This window comes from Sorghum bicolor, chromosome 1 (genome assembly GCF_000003195.3).
Source record: "Sorghum bicolor cultivar BTx623 chromosome 1, Sorghum_bicolor_NCBIv3, whole genome shotgun sequence".
NCBI lineage: Eukaryota > Viridiplantae > Streptophyta > Magnoliopsida > Poales > Poaceae > Sorghum > Sorghum bicolor.
In genome coordinates, this window is record NC_012870.2 from 11,883,573 (window position 1) to 11,903,091 (window position 19,519).

Genomic DNA, 19,519 nt, shown 5'->3' on the forward strand with positions numbered 1-19,519 from the left:
GAAAACTTTTTGAATTTCTGTGAAAACTAAACAAGGCTACTGCTCCAGTCTGAATATGTGTCCGCAGGTGCCTATACATTTTCAGGGGAGGGGTGGCTATCACCCGTGGGTGATAAAAAACATCGGTGCAACCAAGATATTTCTGATATATATATATATATGGTGCATTTTATATAATCCCGGGAGTAGTTACTCGCTACTATATGTACATAGTATGGCACACCGTGGCCAGATTAAAAGGAACTAACGGGTTCTATCTAGCCTTCTAGCTAACGGGTTTAGAGTGCGGTTGCGCATGTACATATGTACGCGGAGGACAAAATCAGCGGATGCATGCATGCTGATAGTTTCCATAAAAAACGGATCTTGTTTAATTCTTTAATTTTGGCATACGTTGGGCCAGTTGAGTATATATATATATATATATATATATATATATATATATATATATATATATATATATATATATATATATATATATATATATATATATATATATTGTGCAGGGGTTGCGCAGTATAATATATTTATACTTTATTTTCAAGTATGTATTCATACTTTATTTTTATATAAGGAGTAAATATTCATACTTTTTTAAAAGGAGTATGTATTCATACTTTATGCATACTTTTTTTATGAAAGTACATATTCATACCTTCTCCTTGGAAGTACATATTCATACTTTTATAAAAAATGAAATTTGTAATATACTCTTTCCCATAAATCAACATCAAAATTAAAATCAGCTGATACTATACGGTAGTATGCGCTCATACTTTTTTTAGAAGAGTATGTCTATATACACTAAGACAAGTATTGTATGTGTGGATACGTGCTAGATAGTATTTCCATATATAATGCAGTAGTATGTGTTCATACTTTTTAGAATGAGTATATGTGCACATACACGTACAATAATAGAGTATGTACTCAGACAATTTAATTATAGAGTATGTACCATTTGTTTAGGAGAAAAAAATAGTATACTAGCATGTGGATATATTTTTTGACACGAGTATCAATACATATATATTAAAATAAAGTGTGTACATCATTTTAAAAGAAATTTGAGGAGAAAAAAATGTATGCAGTATGCATACATACTTTTTAGCACGAGCTAGTTTGAGTACATACTATTACATAAATCGATGTACATACAACAAGAAAGATTAGACCAAATTACTATGCCTCTCAATTTAATGGATGCTTCTAGGCACCACACCATGTTCGATCTCATTACACTTCTGACTTCTGAGTTGTATCCAATCTGTGGCACTGATCGGTGACAGAAAGGGACATGGATCACTAGTACACAGATGCTCTAAGCCGGTGGGGGCAAAAAATTTTCACAGGCGGTTATAGTTGTAACACGCCTGTGGTGTAAATTTATACGGCAAGATTTAAAAACCGCCTGTGTAAATAGGTCTTTACAGGCGGTTTCCTAAGCAAACCGCTTGTGCTATTCTTTCTATAAATACCCCACCCCTTCTTCCTCCTCGGGCAGAACTGTAGGTAGCACAGCCACATTCCATTGGAGCACATCTTGGAGGTCCAGTTTTTCCAAAATACAAGGGGGGAGGTTTTGATCTTCATTTGTTGGAAGGAGGTGGCTAAGAAAGGTTAGTTGATGCCTCGTAAGGCTCTTTTTGTGCCCTCTTGCTCAATTAGAGCTACTTTTTGGATCTAGGGTTTCACCATGAGAGAGAGTAGAATAGCTAGGTATGGACTATATTTGCTCAAATGAGGTTGCTTAAGATGGTTAGATAAAGTCTCTCCTCTCTTTTTTTCTATGTTTTCTTCTCTAATTAGTGAATCCAAAAAATATATATGTAGTGCTTTCCATGAATGGTGTTTCCATGCTTGGGAAGAAAGAGAAAGATAAGTTTTCTATTGTTTAGGATGTTCATTTTTATGTAAATTTGATTTCATTATGCAATATGTATTTTTATATATTTCCATGTTTCCTTATCAAATTTATTATAGTGAATCAAGGTATATATTTAGTTGAATCCATCAATGGTGTTTTTCTACCTTGTCAATTTGATTTAGTTGTTTGTTTTTTTAATTAATACTTAGGGTTTTGTCTTTATTTTTAATGTTAGCTCCGAGGTTTTCATCTTCACAAGTTGTTGTTTGAAAGGTTAGATGACAATTTTCCTAAACTACTTGTTTTGCATTGAGATCAATTAATCCTCCTCGGGTAGAACGGTAGGTAGCAGCCACATTCCATTGGAGCACATCTTGGAGGTCCAGTTATTCCAAAATACAAGGGGGGAGGTTTTGATCTTCATTTCTTGGAAGGAGGTGGCTAAGAAAGGTTAGTTCATGTCTCTAAAGGCTCTTTTTGTGCCCTCTTGCTCAATTAGAGCTACTTTTTGGATCTAGGGTTTCACCATGAGAGAGAGAGTAGAATAGCTAGGTATGGACTATATTTGCTCAAATGAGGTTGCTTAAGATGGTTAGATGAAGTCTCTCCTCTCTTTTTTGTATGTTTTCTTCTCTAATTAGTGAATCCAAGAAATATATATGTAGTGCTTTCCATGAATGGTGTTTCCATGCTTGGGAAGAAAGAGAAAGATAAGTTTTCTATTGTTTAGGATGTTCATTTTTATGTAAATTTGATTTCATTATGCAATATGTTAGCTCCGAGGTTTTCATCTTCACAAGTTGTTGTTTGAAAGGTTAGATGACAATTTTCCTAAACTACTTGTTTTGCATTGACATCAATTAATTTACTAATTTTTGCACAGCTCATGATGGAGCGGTGTTGACGGTCCTTAATGCTCACATTTAACCATCAACTAATCATAGAAAAGGATCCAAATGCAACCAACACCTAGACTTAGGGTTTTATCTGACAGAATTCCACGAGTTTTGGTGTTTGTCTGTTTCTGCAGGGGGTTGTTAGGAAATATGGAAGAAAGGCCCACACGTCGGGTTTACATAGACATATTAACGTGCGGCGCAATTTTCTATTATCTAGAAGACTCCAGAAGCCACGGGAACGAACGGGAAGGCAATCGGGCTCGGAGGCAGGGCGCCCGCCCAGCTACAGTGCCCAATCAGGACACGTTTCGCGTATTATGCTCCACCGACCTAAAGGATCAAGGAAAACCGTGCGATCAATGTCGGTTTGATCCGACGGCCCAGATTCACTTGAAGGGACTATAAAACCAGACCCCCTGGCCCCTGGAGATCATACCTCTTCTACAGAATCAAAGCTAGGGTTTCAATTCTTCATCCAAGTAGAGAGGATCCCTCTAGTTCTTCTAGTTCTACCTCTAGTTCATCTAGATCTTGTTCTACTTCATCTAGTTCTAGTTCTAGTTCCTCTAGTTCTAGTTCTAGTTAGTTCTAGTTGTAATCTAGAAAATAGGGAGAGAGAAGAGGAGAGCGGAGGAGGAGCCGGATCTGTCGGATCTTCCTCAACATTGTACTTTTGCAGCAACTGGTTCGTTCTTCATCGTTCTCCAGGTTCTTCAATTCATAATTCCTGAGTTCTCTAATTACTTTTATTTACATTCAAGTTATTTATTGGATTCCCGCTTGCATCAAGTGCTCTAGTCTTTATAACGCTAGAGTAGTAATTAATAGATTAGACGTGGTGTTTAGTCTTGCAATTACATGGAATTGCACCTAATCCTGCGGATTGTTGTGGTAGCCTTAGGGTAGTGACAGCCCTAACGGTCGACGTATTCCACCTCGTTCGGATTGGTGTTTGTAGGACCATAGTGAGACCTTCCTAGCCCCCTTCTCATCTCTTTTTGTGGTTAGTGCTCTGATGTCCCGATATAGATAATCTTTAAGTAATTCTTGATTCTTAGATCAACTAGAGAACTCTCAGGAAACTTCATCTCTTCCCACCAAAAACAATTATATAGTTATCCTTAGGCGATCTTGATTCTTAATTAGTACACTCACGTTCTCTGTGGAAAATCGATACTCTGGAATACTCCCGGGTGAAGGCTACATCGGTATCCGTGCGCTTGCGGATTTTTTCTGTTTGCGTTTAAAATACCCAACAAGCTTTCTGGCGCCGTTGCCGGGGAACGGTAGCTGTGCTAGTTTCGAACCAAGTCGTCTGTGTATCCTTTTTTTTTCCTTTTTTACCACACTCACCTTATCATTTTCACCATACCACATGGATTTCACTCTAAGCATTAATGAGCATGGAATTTATTTCATAGCCACTTCATTTACTCCATGCTCATATGCAACATCTTCACAATCCATTGGTCTCTCCAACGTCACCACATTCGAGATCTCCAACCCCCTCATCCTTTCTATTTATAAAAACTTTAAAAGTGCGGTTGTCGATGCATATGTCTATAAGAAATATTGCAGATCTCGTTGAGTTGATCTTGATATAGGTCAGCGTTGGAGGGGAAACCACTTCACTGACACAAATCGATGGTTTCCCAAGGACAAGCTTAGTGTCCTAAAATAAGCACTGATCAGATCGTAACATGCGCTTTTAATTACTTGTAACATTACCTTGTGTGTTGAGCATATAGGATAATTGTAAAAATATTCCTTCGAGTATTCTTGTCACTAACCTTTCCAGGATTGGAGCAAGAAGATCGGATCAATGACAAGCACATGGTATGTCCAACCAATCATCATACAACATTGAATTAAATTCATCCAAACTTAAATTTTGCAAAATTCAAGCTTGGGGGAGTATTTTACATAAAAACATCCTTTGCCATGTTGCTATGTTGGTTATCCCTACCTTTGAGACATGCTCAATTTGTTAAATACTAATCACACTACTTCATCTCCACTTGAGTAGATCTCTATAAATGCTTTCATGCTACCTTTATTTGCTTTAGTATATGTCTAGGTTTAGAGTAGTTTCATTTATCTCTTAATTAAACATGGTGCTTAGTTTAGGAATGATGATCTTACTTCCAAAGGATTTTAAATGAAGCATGATGCTTAGGTTAAAATGCCCTCCTAAATCAAATTAGATATGGTGTCTAGGTTGATTTTTGAGCCGATAGTATGCTATAGTAGATATTGGATATTTTGTTGGACTAACCCCTGCAGGAAAACTTTCAATATCGACCTGGGAAGTCCTGAGATAAACTCATATTGGAGACAAAAAGAGAGAGACGCATGAAGGTTAACAATTTACACAAGGAAGGCATAGCTCACAAGAGATGATCCATGGAGGGTGCCACAAACACGATGCACAACTGCTAAGAAAGGAAAGCTTCCATAAGGTGATACTATACCATCACTCTTCAAATAAGGTAACATCTTAAGGTACTTGACTATCACTTCTATAAGCTTCTCCTTGGTTCTGGCGTTCACATGAATAAAAGAGACAAACATGTATGATTTACAACTCTAGATTAACCAACCCAATCGATTCAATATGTTTAGTCCTTCCACCTTTGTGATCCCACACTCCTAATCATATGAGCAAAAATGTTGCACACTCAATCTTTGGAAGATATATATAAAAGAAACAACATAAATATAGATAGATTATCTTTCCATTAGGTTGTGCGATCTGATCTGACAAATGTTTTAAATGCTACACTCATGATCTTATTATCCATCAACTTTGTCTTGCTCACTATGCTAAAGGTTAGAGAAGAACAAATACACTTTTGGTTCTGTTGGTGTTTTCCACCAACAAGACCCATGCACTTGATCTCTGCCTTGTCTCTATGAGCAGGTACACTTCGAGCAAACTATGAAGGACTTTTACAACTCCCAGACTCCACCAAGTGAAGAACCTAGATCTACGAGCACATACACACTGGAGATACTGGACACTCAGGCAATCACTGCCCTAAGACGCTTGAGGACGTAACTATTGGAGTAACCCCGTTGTGGAAGTAATTACTGACCTTCTGCCGGTCAAGAGAGACAATCCAGGACGCCCCGTCATCTCGATCTCCATCGGCATGGTGGACTCCCTAGAAGCACTCTGCGACTTTGGCTCCAGCGTCAACATTATGCCTAGAGTATTCTATGAAAAATTCTTTACACATCCTTTCCTAGAAACAACCATGTGTTTGCAGCTTGCAGATCAGACACTATGTTTCCCAAAGGGAATATTGAAGAACCTCTACGTCCGAGTTGGTACCTTATATGCTCCAGCAGACTTCGTAGTGATAGAGACTGATACTGATGAGAGGGCACCCATCATCCTAGGGAGGCCATTCCTGAACACCTCGGGAGCTGTCATCTATACGCTAGTGCTGCCAAGTTCAGTTTCTACATCAAGGAAAGGAAGGAGATGTTTTCCTTTAAGAACAAGATTACACAAATCTTAGAGCAATCCAGACATGAACCAAGGAAGAGGACCAACAGGAGGAACCGAAACAAGCAAATGTGGACCGAGTCAGCTAAGATGGTCACTACAGTTCAAGGAGGTGAAGATCGTCGACATAAGTCACTGTTCCTGACCAAAAAGGACGACCCAGCCACCTATCAGCTCCTGTTCGGAACCATGCCCTTAAAACCGACATACACCCAGCTCGAGATGGCAGATCAAACATTTCGGAAGGTGGAAGTTATTGACATGGGAGAAGACGAGTACGATCCACCCATCAACCTTGGGAGACCGTTCCTCAACTCCGTTAAAGCAATCATCTACATAGGAACCGGAGAAGTCCACATGCACTTCCCCTCTGAGAAGGTACGCCGCTGTTTTACTGACCCTAACTATATAGTTGAAGACTCTAAGCAGGTCAGGACAAGAAGAAGACGACGCAATCGCAACCAGAGGAGGCAAATTATCAAGGACGGATGGGCAGACTATGAAGGAGAAGTAGTAAGGTCTGAAGACATATAGCTTGAACAGAACTGTCCTGAGGAGACCGTAGCACCGAGTCAGGTGTGGAGAAAGAAGATAGTTATACACGAAGAGCAGGCGCTGCCGGAACCACCGACTACGCCATCCAACGAATCCCAAGACGACTGAGAAAATGTAGAGTCCCGTTCGGAGGACTTAAACACACCGAACGCCTTGCCAAGAGGTAAACTTGGTAGTTATCATTTTCCTTTCAATTATTTTAAATAGTTTGCTTAGTTAACCAGGTTCATATCATCTTGAAAAGAAAATAAAAATGTTAAAAATAGTAAGCCCCATGTGAGTATGCTCATGGCATAAAACCCATAAGTACATTCACTGTGGTGGCATAAAAATAAAATAAATATATTCCTGTCCTATAAAAAATAAAATTATAAAAATAAATTTATGATCCTACTAAAGAGAGTAACATTTATTGAGGAGGTTCAACATGATAAAGGCTAGATATTTATGCTAACACTTAACTAGTTCCACAAAGCTTTGTTGTCTATTTGAGCTCCACAGAATTCAAGGATCAAAGAAGACTAGCAGACGGAGGACATCCTAATCGCTGTCAGGGTACTGTCGACATTCAAATACACCTCCGCCTCCTGCTAGCTACATCAGGAGAAAATCCAGCTTGGGGGAGAGCACTTCCATTTATCCAACTAAGTGTTCTACTCACGTTTATATTTTACTCAAATAATAAAAAGATACATAATCATAAAAACCCAAATAAATATTTTGTGCTTATATATATCTTTGCTTAGTTTGCTAAATAAATAAATAAATAAAGTTTGCTATGAACCCTCATGATAAGCTCTCACATGGAAATGATGAATAGTTGCTCTGCCATGACTAGTTCTCAAAATTGAAATCTCTCTCAAGTTTAGACATAACTGTTATAATTTAATGCTTGCTCTAAACCTGAACTTGTGGGAAGAGTACTTGATCTAAAGTCTAAGTCGTTAACGAATATGATATGGGAAGGTTGAGCTGCTGGTCTAGAATTCTGGAGAATTTTATCATTGAAAATCTTTAAAATGTTGCATGATGAGTTCCTATATGATGAGAGTTTAAATTCCTACCACAGCCATATATACATGCTTGCTAGACTTTGAGCCACATATTTACTTTTTACAGCTTATGAGCATTGAGTGTGGTCAAGCTGTGTAGACCCTTAGGAGCTTGTCATGTGGTTAAATCAAGATTCACTTGCACGTTCACTCACACATGCTGCTTCTACTCAGGAAGTACCATCCACATATATCTATTTCTATCTCCAGAACCACCCAAAAATATTCTACTCCTAATCCGGGAGAGAATAGCCAAAAATATTTCTGTTTTTCCCCTGTGAAATAAATGCTCAAGTTATCTTGTTACTACCACTTGCTATATTATCTCATGAGATGAGTGCTCTAAAAAAAGAGAGAGAAAAAAGTATACGAGGAAATAAAAAGGGGCAAGTGCCCGGAACCTCGAAAGAAAGAAAAAGTGAGACGAGAGGTAAAAATGGACAAGTGTCCGACAGTAGAATTAGGGGTACAAGATACCCACCTGAGAGAAAAGAAAAAGAAAATATAGAGCATCTCATTCTTCTCAAAAAGTTTCAAAAGAGCAAGAAAGGTATGTATCCCCTCAAAAGAGCACAAGTAGAATTAGACTTTCACCATTGTTATCACCATCATACACCATTCATTCGCCACACATGCACATCTTGATTTGACTTATTGACTTGTTCTTCTGGATCCATGGTTTGACTATGCAATAAATGTCTTGTAAGTATGTATTAGCTGTCTCCCACCTTTGAGCTCCAGATATCAAAAGCCTTATTAGAGTAGGGTGAGAGAGAAGGCAATGCCACTATGCCTTATATCAAAAATACCACATACTTTGAGAGAAGGCATACACCATTACTGCCTTGGTAAGAATCCAGAAATACCACAAAAGGGAGACTAGAAAGAGTCATACAAGGAATCTCTGAGTTTTATTTGAAAATTTGCAAAAACTCTAGAGCTATAGTTAATCAAAGAACAAGAGACATGGCGCTTGACTAGACCGTTCTATCTTTTAACTGCTCAAGACACAAGTGACGGTTACAAGCCCCATGGTGGAAGGTAAAATGAGTAAGTTTAAATCTTAATAGTTTACCCTAACCCAGAGATGAGATCTTGTTTGAATGCATGTGTGTCTTTAAGGCATGATACCACTGCAGAAACTCTTGAGTTCATCTTTGCTCAGGGACGAGCAAAGGTTAAGCTTGGGGGAGCTTGTTGACGGTCCTTAATGCTCACATTTAACCATCAACTAATCATAGAAAAGGATCCAAATGCAACCAACACCTAGACTTTGGGTTTTATCTGACAGAATTCCACGAGTTTTGGTGTTTGTCTGTTTCTGCAGGGGGTTGTCAGGAAATATGGAAGAAAGGCCCAAACGTCGGGTTTACATAGACATATTAACGTGCGGTGCAATTTTCTATTATCTAGAAGACTCCCGAAGCCACGGGAACGAACGGGAAGGCAATCGGGCTCGGAGGCAGGGCGCCCGCCCTACTCTCCTGAGCGCCCGCCCAGCTACAGTGCCCAATCAGGACACGTTTCGCGTATTATGCTCCACCGACCTAAAGGATCAAGGAAAACCGTGCGATCAATGTCGGTTTGATCCGACGGCCCAGATTCACTTGAAGGGACTATAAAACCAGACCCTCTGGCCCCTGGAGATCATACCTCTTCTACAGAATCAAAGCTAGGGTTTCAATTCTTCATCCAAGTAGAGAGGATCCCTCTAGTTCTTCTAGTTCTACCTCTAGTTCATCTAGATCTAGTTCTACTTCATCTAGTTCTAGTTCTAGTTCCTCTAGTTCTAGTTCTAGTTAGTTCTAGTTGTAATCTAGAAAATAGGGAGAGAGAAGAGTAGAGCGGAGGAGGAGCCGGATCTGTCGGATCTTCCTTAACATTGTACTTTTGCAGCAACTGGTTCGTTCTTCATCGTTCTCCAGGTTCTTCAATTCATAATTCCTGAGTTCTCTAAATACTTTTATTTACATTCAAGTTATTTATTGGATTCCCGCTTGCATCAAGTGCTCTAGTTTTTATAACGCTAGAGTAGTAATTAATAGATTAGACGTGGTGTTTAGTCTTGCAATTACCTGGAATTGCACCTAATCCTGCGGATTGTTGTGGTAGCCTTAGGGTAGTGACAGCCCTAACGGTCGACGTATTCCACCTCGTTCGGATCGGTGTTTGTAGGACCGTAGTCAGACCTTCCTTGCCCCCTTCTCAACTCTTTCTGTGGTTAGTGCTCTGATGTCCCGATATAGATAATCTTGAAGTAATTCTTGATTCTTAGATCAACTAGAGAACTCTCAGGAAACTTCCTCTCTTCCCACCAAAAACAATTATATAGTTATCCTTAGGCGATCTTGATTCTTAATTAGTACACTCACGTTCTCTGTGAAAAATCGATACTCTAGAATACTCCCGGGTGAAGGCTACATCGGTATCCGTGCGCTTGCGGATTTTTTCTGTTTGCGTTTAAAATACCCAACAAGCGGTCCTTCTGGATGTATAACTTATCAAGACTAGATCCATCATACATACCTGAGGTCCATAGGTTTGTTGATGCTGCTAAGAACCATGCTTTGAGAACAAAGACGAAGCACATATATTGTCCATGCATCGACTGCAGAAATATTAATATTTTTGAAGATACTGAAGCAATCATTTCTCATCTGGTATGCCGAGGATTTATTAAGGATTACTTGATTTGGACAAAGCATGGATAGGGTAGCTCGGCACCTTATACAATTGGGGACCCTGCGAATATTGACGTCGACGATCCAGACATGCCTGATGAAGGATTTCAGTTTTTGCACGACACACACCAAAGTGAACATGTTGTGCCAAATGTTACTGCTGGTGGTTTTGCTGGGAGAAATGCTGATGACAGAACTCATGTCTTACCAAATGATACAGCCGTGGAAGATTTTGAATTCTTAGAGGCAATGTTGCATCGTCATACTGAACCATCAATGTTATTAATGAAAGAGATGGAGGCCTTGAAGAAGGCGGCTGAAGAGCCTCTGTATGATGAGTCCAAGGGTTGTACCAAAGAGTTCACGACGCTGAGATCTGTGCTAAAACTACTGATGCCAAAAGCCAGGTATGGTCTGTCTGATGTTGGATTCGATACGTTCTTAAGTATTATCGGAGACATGCTTCCCAAGGAGAACAAATTGCCTGCTAACACATACCATGCAAAGAAGTTGATCAGTCCGCTCACTATGGGTGTCGAGAAGATCCATGCGTGCAGGAATCATTGTATCCTATATCGCGGTGATGAATACAAGGACTTGGATAAGTATCCAAAGTGTGGTGCAAGTCGGTATAAGACAAATAAAGACTATCGACATGAGGATTGTGCTGCCTCCATGTGTACAGTAGGGAAGAAGCGAAAGAAGACCCAAAAGAAGACCCAACAGAGTTCAAAACCCACCAGCAAAGATAAAGAAGAGGTTGATTATTATGCGTAGAAAAAGATTCCTGCTTTAGTGATGTGGTACCTTCCAGTGGTAGATCGACTGAGGAGTTTGTTTGCTAACCCCGACGATGCAAAACTAATGAGTTGGCATGCTTCAGATGAGCACAAAAATGATGGCAAGCTTCGCCATCTAGCCGATGGAAAGCAGTGGAAAGATTTTAATGAGAACCATCAAGACTTTGCCAGCGAACCAAGAAATGTTAAGTTTGCACTGAGTACCGACGGAATGAATCCATTTGCTGAGAGGAGCAGCAAGCACAGCACATGGCTAGTGATTCTCACCATCTACAACCTTCCTCCATGGTTGATGCAGAAGCGAAAATACCTTTTGCTAACCATACTTATCTCTGGACCAGTTCAACCTGGAGTTGACATGGATGTTTTCTTGGAGCCCTTAATGGAGGAGATGAAAATGTTATGGATACAAGGTGTTGAAATGATGGACGAGTATCGCAAAGATTCATTCACACTAAGAGCAATTATTTTTGTTACGATCAATGATTACCCTGCTCTCTTCACATTGTCAGGGAAATTCAAGAGAAAGGTTGGTTGTGTGGTGTGCATAGATAGAACCCATTATGTGTCCCTTAATGCATCTAAGAAAATAGTGTACATGAGGCATAGACGCTTCTTATCAAAAGGGCACAGGTACCGCCTAAAAAAGATGGATAAGTACTTCGACAATAATGATGAAAGGAACTCAGATGCACCATCAGGTAATAGCAAAGGCCAGAGAGTTTTCAAAATAGTGAGCAACATCAACTTTGTGTTCGGAAAGAAGACAAAGGATGGAAAACCAAGAAAGGATGTCAAACCAACTCCAGGGGCAACATTCAAGAAGAAGTCCATTTTCTTCGAGTATTTGCCATACTGGAAAGAGTTGGACATACGACACGCGATCGATGGTATGCACGTGCAGAAGAACGTGTTTGAAAGCCTAATTGGCACATTGCTAGACATCAAGACGAAGACAAAGGAAGGACTCAATTCACGCTTCGACATGGTACAGTTAGGTATAAAAAAAGAGCTTCATCCTGTTCTTCAAGAAAATGGAAAGTACCATCTCCCAGCAGCAAGCTACAACCTCAGCATAGATGAGAAACATGTGATGTGTGAGTGGTTGAAGATTTTGAAAGTCCCCTCTGGATTCTGCTCTAGTATACGAAGTATTGTGTCAATGAAAGACCTTACACTCACCAACTACAACTCACATGATTGTCATGTAATGCTGACTACTTTCCTCCCTATTGCAATAAGGGCTATCAATCCAGTGTTCTTGAAGATGGCAGTCACACGATTGTGCTATTTTTTCAATAAGGTCACACAAAAGGTAATTGACCGTAATGAGTTAGAATCCCTTCAGGAATTCGCAGTGGAGACAGTGTCACAGTTTGAGATGTGTTTTCCCCCATCATTCTTTGATATCATGGTGCACCTTGTGGTGCACTTAGTTCCTCAAATACAAGCATTGGGTCCCATGTACCTGCATGAAATGTGGACGTACGAGCGTTTTATGGCAATACTAAATGGCTACGTATCAACTCGTGCTCGTCCTGAGGCATCCATGATAGAGGGGTACTGTACTGAAGAGGCAATTGAGTCCGGAGGACCATTCTGCAATAGTGTCCTAAAAGACCAGGTCGTAATAGGTTTGTCTCCATCAACGCATGAGGGTAGGCTGCATGGAAGTGGGAGGATTGGACGGAAATCATTCATCCCGCCAGATTACAATACAGTCATTGACGCACATCACAGCATCTTACATCAGCTCTCGATTATGGAGCATTTGCTCAGTCAACACTTGAATGAGCTTCGAGAACATAATCCTGGGCAAACGAATGATTGGATAATGAAGGAACACAAGAAATAATTGTACACATGGCTAAGGGAGCAGGATATTCCATCTGGGGAAACAATTGAGGAACAAACCATCAAGGCTTTGGCATCTGGACCATCACGCCAAGTGACAACATGGCAAACCTATGACATAAGTGGATTCACATTTCATACCAAATCCAAGGATAAAAAGAGCATTACACAAAATAGTGGTGTTCGATGCGAGGCCATAGACGACGAAACTGGTGATATTGTTACATACTTTGGCTTCATCGAGGACATATGGGAACTAGACTATGGTATATTTCAGATCCCCGTGTTTCGATGTCAATGGGTAGAAGATAAATATATCATAGTGGATAATTATGGGGTCAGAGTTCTTGATCTAAGTAAAGTGGGATACAAAGATGACCCGTGGATCCTTGGTAACCGTGCTGCACAGGTGTTCTATGCTGAACAGATCCTTTCTAAGAATGAGAAGAAAACTACTGACAAGCTGAAGCATGTAGTTTTTCCAGGAAAGCAACAAGCAATAGGAGTTGATGGTGTAGCGGATCTGGAGGATTTTAACCAGTTCAGCGACATGTCCCTCTTTGTGGATGACTATCCTGCTAAGGTAAGAAATGTTGAGCGAAGCATCTCACAAAGTTCTTTGCCTTGGGTGCGCGCTGATAGACAAGGAAGAATAGTAACTACCTAGATTGTATTTGTCATTCATCATGTAAACTCTAGTCATAATGTAATCTCACTCAAATTTATGAAACTATATGTGAGACCTTTCGATTTAGAACTACACTTTCGTAACGCTTTATCAAATACCACATAATTATGTTACAAATAATGTAGAAACAATATAATCATATTATAATATCAATATACAAATAATATATAACACTAAAAATTAAAAAGAAATTTAGAAACAATATAATCATATTATAATATCAATATACAAACAATATATAATACTAAAATTAAAAAAGAAATTTAGAAACAATATAATCATATTATAATATCAATATACAAATAATATATAACACTAAAAATTAAAAAGAAATTTAGAAACAATATAATCATATTATAATATCAATATACAAACAATATATAACACTAAAATTAAAAAAGAAATTTAGAAACAATATAATCATATTATAATATCAATACATAAATAATATATATAAACAACATAATATAATCATATTATAATATACATTAAGTATCTGATACAAATATATTTTACATTAAAAATAATGTAGAAACAATATAATATACAAGTTATTTTACATTATGTTACAACAAATAATGTACAAACAATATAATTGAAAACCATTTCTACACGCGGCTCTTCTAGCAAACCGCCCCTGTAGAAAGGCATTTCTACAGGCGGTTCACATAGCCAGCCTGTAGAAATGATTTCTACAGGCAGTGGTCAATGCCAACCGCCTGTAGAAATGCCGTCCTTATATAGGTCGCCACCTAGGCCCTAAAATTTCTAAGTCCCGAAGGCGCCAGTTCGATTCAAACCTACGCTGTCAGGCTGCCCGATTCCTCCGCCGCCACCGAGCTCATCGCCGCTCCGCCACCGTTCCTCCGCGCCCACCTGGTATGGCGCCCGCCCCCCTCTCTTCTCTAGTCTCTATGCCCACCGCCCCTCTCTTCTCCGATCACGGCCACGCTGCACAGCCGCCGCCGCCGCCCCGCCGCTGCCCCACCGCTGCCCCACGGCCTCCCCATCGCCGCCGCCGCCGCCCACCCCCACCTCCCCGTTCCCCACCCCCTCCCCTCCCCTGCGCACCACCGAGAAGGTCCCCCACCCTCCCCTACGCAGCACGGGCACAGAACCCTCACCTGCGCGAGGTTGAAGAAGATCCTGACGTGTGGGGCCCACACGTCAGTGACCATATGATTTGTTTTTGGAAGGATATTTGGAAAATCATAGTAAATGCTAGAAAAATCGTAAAATAGCAAATATAGACTTTTTAGAATCCTTGTAAAATTGTCTATCCAGTAGATCTATAATATGGCATGTTTTAGTTTGAAATTTTAGCTTTAAAAATAGATTTAGTCAGTTAGGTTTTAATTGCTTGTTGTATTTGTCTTTTTCATAACTGTAGTAGTAGTGCTCAAATAAATATGAAATTATTGTGATATGCTTTTCATATGATATGGAGGTCTAGTAATTGTTTCATGAATTTAGGAATAATAGATTAAGAGATATAAAAATAACTAATGCCCTATGTTGCTTTGCTCTTATTCTTAGTAGATTTGCATGTTTATATTGTTTGACTCAGTTAAGATGTGAATCTTGCCTTAAGGTAAATATATGAGTTGTAGTACTTTTCATAAGCTTTCCCAAAAGCTAAACAGCACAATTTTTGGTTAAGCACATGTGTAGTTATAGTATTTTAAAGTAATGTTTAGAACAAAGTTCACAATTTAGTAAGCTTTGTAGAAAAGATGTAGCATACATATTTACTATTTATTAGTCAACGGTTGACTTAGAGTATTATCTTCAGTGTTCATACTATACTATATAACATTTCTAATAACATATATGCTTTAGAATCTTGCAATGACGACTTCTCCAAGTGAAAACACAGAGCAGGCACAAGGGTCCGGCCTTATGGAGCAAGCACCAGGGTCTGGCCCCACTGTGCAAGAAAAAGGGTCAGACCACACCGAGAAGGCACCAGGGTCCGGCCCCACCGTGCAAGAAAAAGGGTCAGACTGCACCAAGAAGGCACCAGGGTCTAGCCCCACCGTGCAAGAAAAGGGGTCCGACCGCACGGAGCAAGAAAAAAGGCCCGAGCACACAGAGAAGGAACAAGGGTCCCACAACACGAAGCAGGCAGAAGGGTCACGTGAGTCAACTCCTTTGTACGAGACCTCGGTAAGCGACATTCCTGATCCTCGCATAGAGAGGAACGCCCGTCGTGAGTACGCACGTGAAGAAGAGGTGAATTACTCATTCATAATTATATGTTTCTATACTTTTATGCGCCTCAGTATATGTGAAGAATAATACATGTCTTTATATGAATAGGAGGTGCTATCTCAATTGAAAGAAATGGAGGAAATCCTATCCCAAGAAGAAGTTGCACATGAAAGTGCACCTGAGCCGACGACGAAGACGACCACTGAGACCGGGAACAAAAGGAAACGAGGTGAAAGAGGATTGAATCAGTTCCCAAAAGTAACCTATAGAGTTACAGATGTCAGTGCGATTGGACAACCCTTAGCTCCAGCGGAGACCTTACCTAAGTGGCGTAACACACTCGATTTCTTAGTTAGGGACCATCTTGACATCACAGTCAGGGAGTGGAAAAATGTGGACAACAATGAGATCACAAGAATGTGGAACAGGCTGCTTACGAGGTTTGTTTTACCTCAGGGTTCAGAAGACCTCGTAAAAGAGCACACATTGAAGCAATGGGCGATCATGTTTAGGAATTACAAGTCTGAGTTGAATTCAAAGTGTTCAAAGAAAGGGTTGGACCTGACAAAGAGGTATAAAATCACGGCTGGTCAGTGGGCAGTGTTTCTAGAGCAGAGGAGTTCTGATGACTTCAAAGCTTTGAGCGAATCCAAATCTGAACTCGCAAAAAGGAACAAGTACCACCACCACCTAGGCACAGGTGGTTACCAGCGCAAGCTTGCCCAATGGGAGCAAGAGGATGAAGCGCAGAGGGCTCAGGGTTTGCCGGCGCTCCCTGACCAACTTGGTCGCAGGGGCTCGCGATGGGTTCGTGCTCAGGTACCGGCAAAGAAAGCCAATTCTGGCTTGTCATTTGCTGACCCAATGGTCGAAGAGGCTGCGAAGAATATTTTCAAGGTGGCAGCTAAGCAGAAAGCAGGTGAATTTAAGCCACAAAGGGAGAAGGATGTTCTTACTGTTGCTCTGGGTAACCTAGAGCATCCCGGTCGTGTACGAGGTATCTCATCCAAGGAAGGTTGGAAAGAAGGATTCGGACCAGAGTGGGAAGGAATGTATAGAAAACGCGATCGCTACAAGGAAGAATTGTCTAATTTTTTAAGGAGGAGGCTAAGAAAGAAGTCGAACAGGTGATGAATAAAATGCTCTCCGATCCTCCTCCTGAGTTGATGCAGCGACTGGCGTCTGCAATGTCTAGCCAATTAAGTGGTCAGCCTCGCCACATGCAGCTAGTGGTCGCCCCGACAACATCACAACAGGCTCCAGTTGTCCCAAGTAGTGTCGCGTCTACTGGAAACAAGGACCGCTATCCAGTTGATGAGATTGAAAGTCCTGTTCGTTGCTCCCTAGTCATAAGGTACGGTCTTAACAATAATCGTACAAGGGAAGTAGCCACACGACTTGCAATCCTGGGGCGCCAGTTTCATGGTAGCGAAATTCCAGAGGACTACTGTAGGGTGGAAGTGCTGATAGTTGTCCAAGGATATGAGGATGACATGCTAGACATTCCTGGTCCTGAGGGTATTGAGAAGCTGGGACAAGCTATCAAGAATTTCATTCTTTGGCCTCGACGAGATGTCCTGCTGTCTGAGGTACCACAACCTTCATCCCAAGAAGTACCACTGACTCAGGAGTCGTCCCTTCCAGATGTCGGTGGAACCATATCTCTTCCGAGTCCACCACCCTCTCCGATCTTCGCTCCACCATCCTCACCTATAATGCCTCACCCACCATCCCCACCACCATCACCTAAACCACAACCTTCGCCAGCACCACCAGAATCTTCCACACCACCACCACCCAAAAATGCCGAGACACCACCACAACCAACCAAAGATGACGAGACGACACCACTGCCACCAAAAAAGTTAAAATTTTCGGTGCCCAAATTGATTTCTCCGTTCGAGCCAAAGAAGAGGAAGTCTGCTGGTACTGCCCTATTTTTGTCAGGAATTGCAATGAGCCGCACAACAAAATTAGTTGACTTGGCTGAGCACGAGAAGGCAGCGAAGAAGTCTGAACCAGCTTTTATAAATATTAGGCCACCCACTAAAGATGATTATAAATATGTCCCTAAGAAATATGAGTTGGGTAGGCCTCTACTCACTTGGGATAAACTTAAAAAGGTCCCAGCTGGTGTAAAAAGGTTCCATGACTGGTATATGAGAGCATCTTCTGTTGGCATTGACACGATCAGTGTAGATATACCAGCAGAGGCATTTAATAGTGATCATACAAGAGCAATTGTGACCTTCGAGGACATATGGTTAATGATGAACCTACAAAGACTCGACGTGCAGCTCATAACTGTGTTTGCATTGTAAGTGTCACTCATACAATGCTTTAAATTTGTGAGTTATTATTTGTGAGTTACATTAAATTTTAATACTAACATACAAGTGCAGGTTGCAGAATGCAATATGAACAGCAACAGATGCGGTACGGTCCGGATCCAAGCACTAATGCGAATAAAAGGGTCGCGTATATGAGCCCAATGAGGATATGTGAGGACGAGCACACTTTCAGGATCGGAAAAGATCATGACTCCTTAAAAGGTTTGGATCCAAAAGAGCAGGAGGACGAAATAAAGAAAAGGAAAAAGAAACAAATAACTAGTTACGGCCTCTACCTAGCCATGACAATGTTAGAGTTTCAAGACAGGGAATTAATATTCGCACCATATCACTTTAGGCAAGTGTCAGTTTGCATGCATCGTATTAATAGTTAAAATGCGCACTTTGATCACAAAGTTCATTCTCTCAGGGACCACTGGATCTGCTTAATGATTAATCCCAAGCATGGACGTGTGCATGTCCTAGACTCCGCAGACTATGAACCAACAACTTATGCACCATTAATTTCTCTCTTAGAACGGTAAGCTAAGTAAAATATGCATACAAATTTTTATAAGAGTTTGACAATAACTTGCAGAATGTTTTTGATATCATAGGGCCTATAGGTATTATAAGATTAAAGGGGGAAAGTGCGAGTCAGGAATACAGGGGCAGCCTTTGAGGTTCTTTTATAAGTGGCCGGTACGTATGAAAGTTTACCAAGTTATTCTCGCTAGCTATATACATAGAATACGCATCATGTTGCAACTCACAAATATGCACTTTTTCTTTATATAGTGTCACAAGCAACCACTAGGATCGGTCCACTGTGGATTCTACGTATGTGAGTTCATGAGAGATGGCGGAAGATATATGACTAACCCTTATAAGGTAATTAATGCTCTAAGTAATTAAGGTTGTTAATTATGTATTATGAACATTAAATATATGATGTTTTCTAACTTCCTGTGCAGCAAAAAGACTTTGAAAAGGTGAAGAGCATGAGTGAAGCCACTTTATACATAGTTGAGGACCTCTGCAAATTTATGTTGCGAGAAGTCATTTCCAACG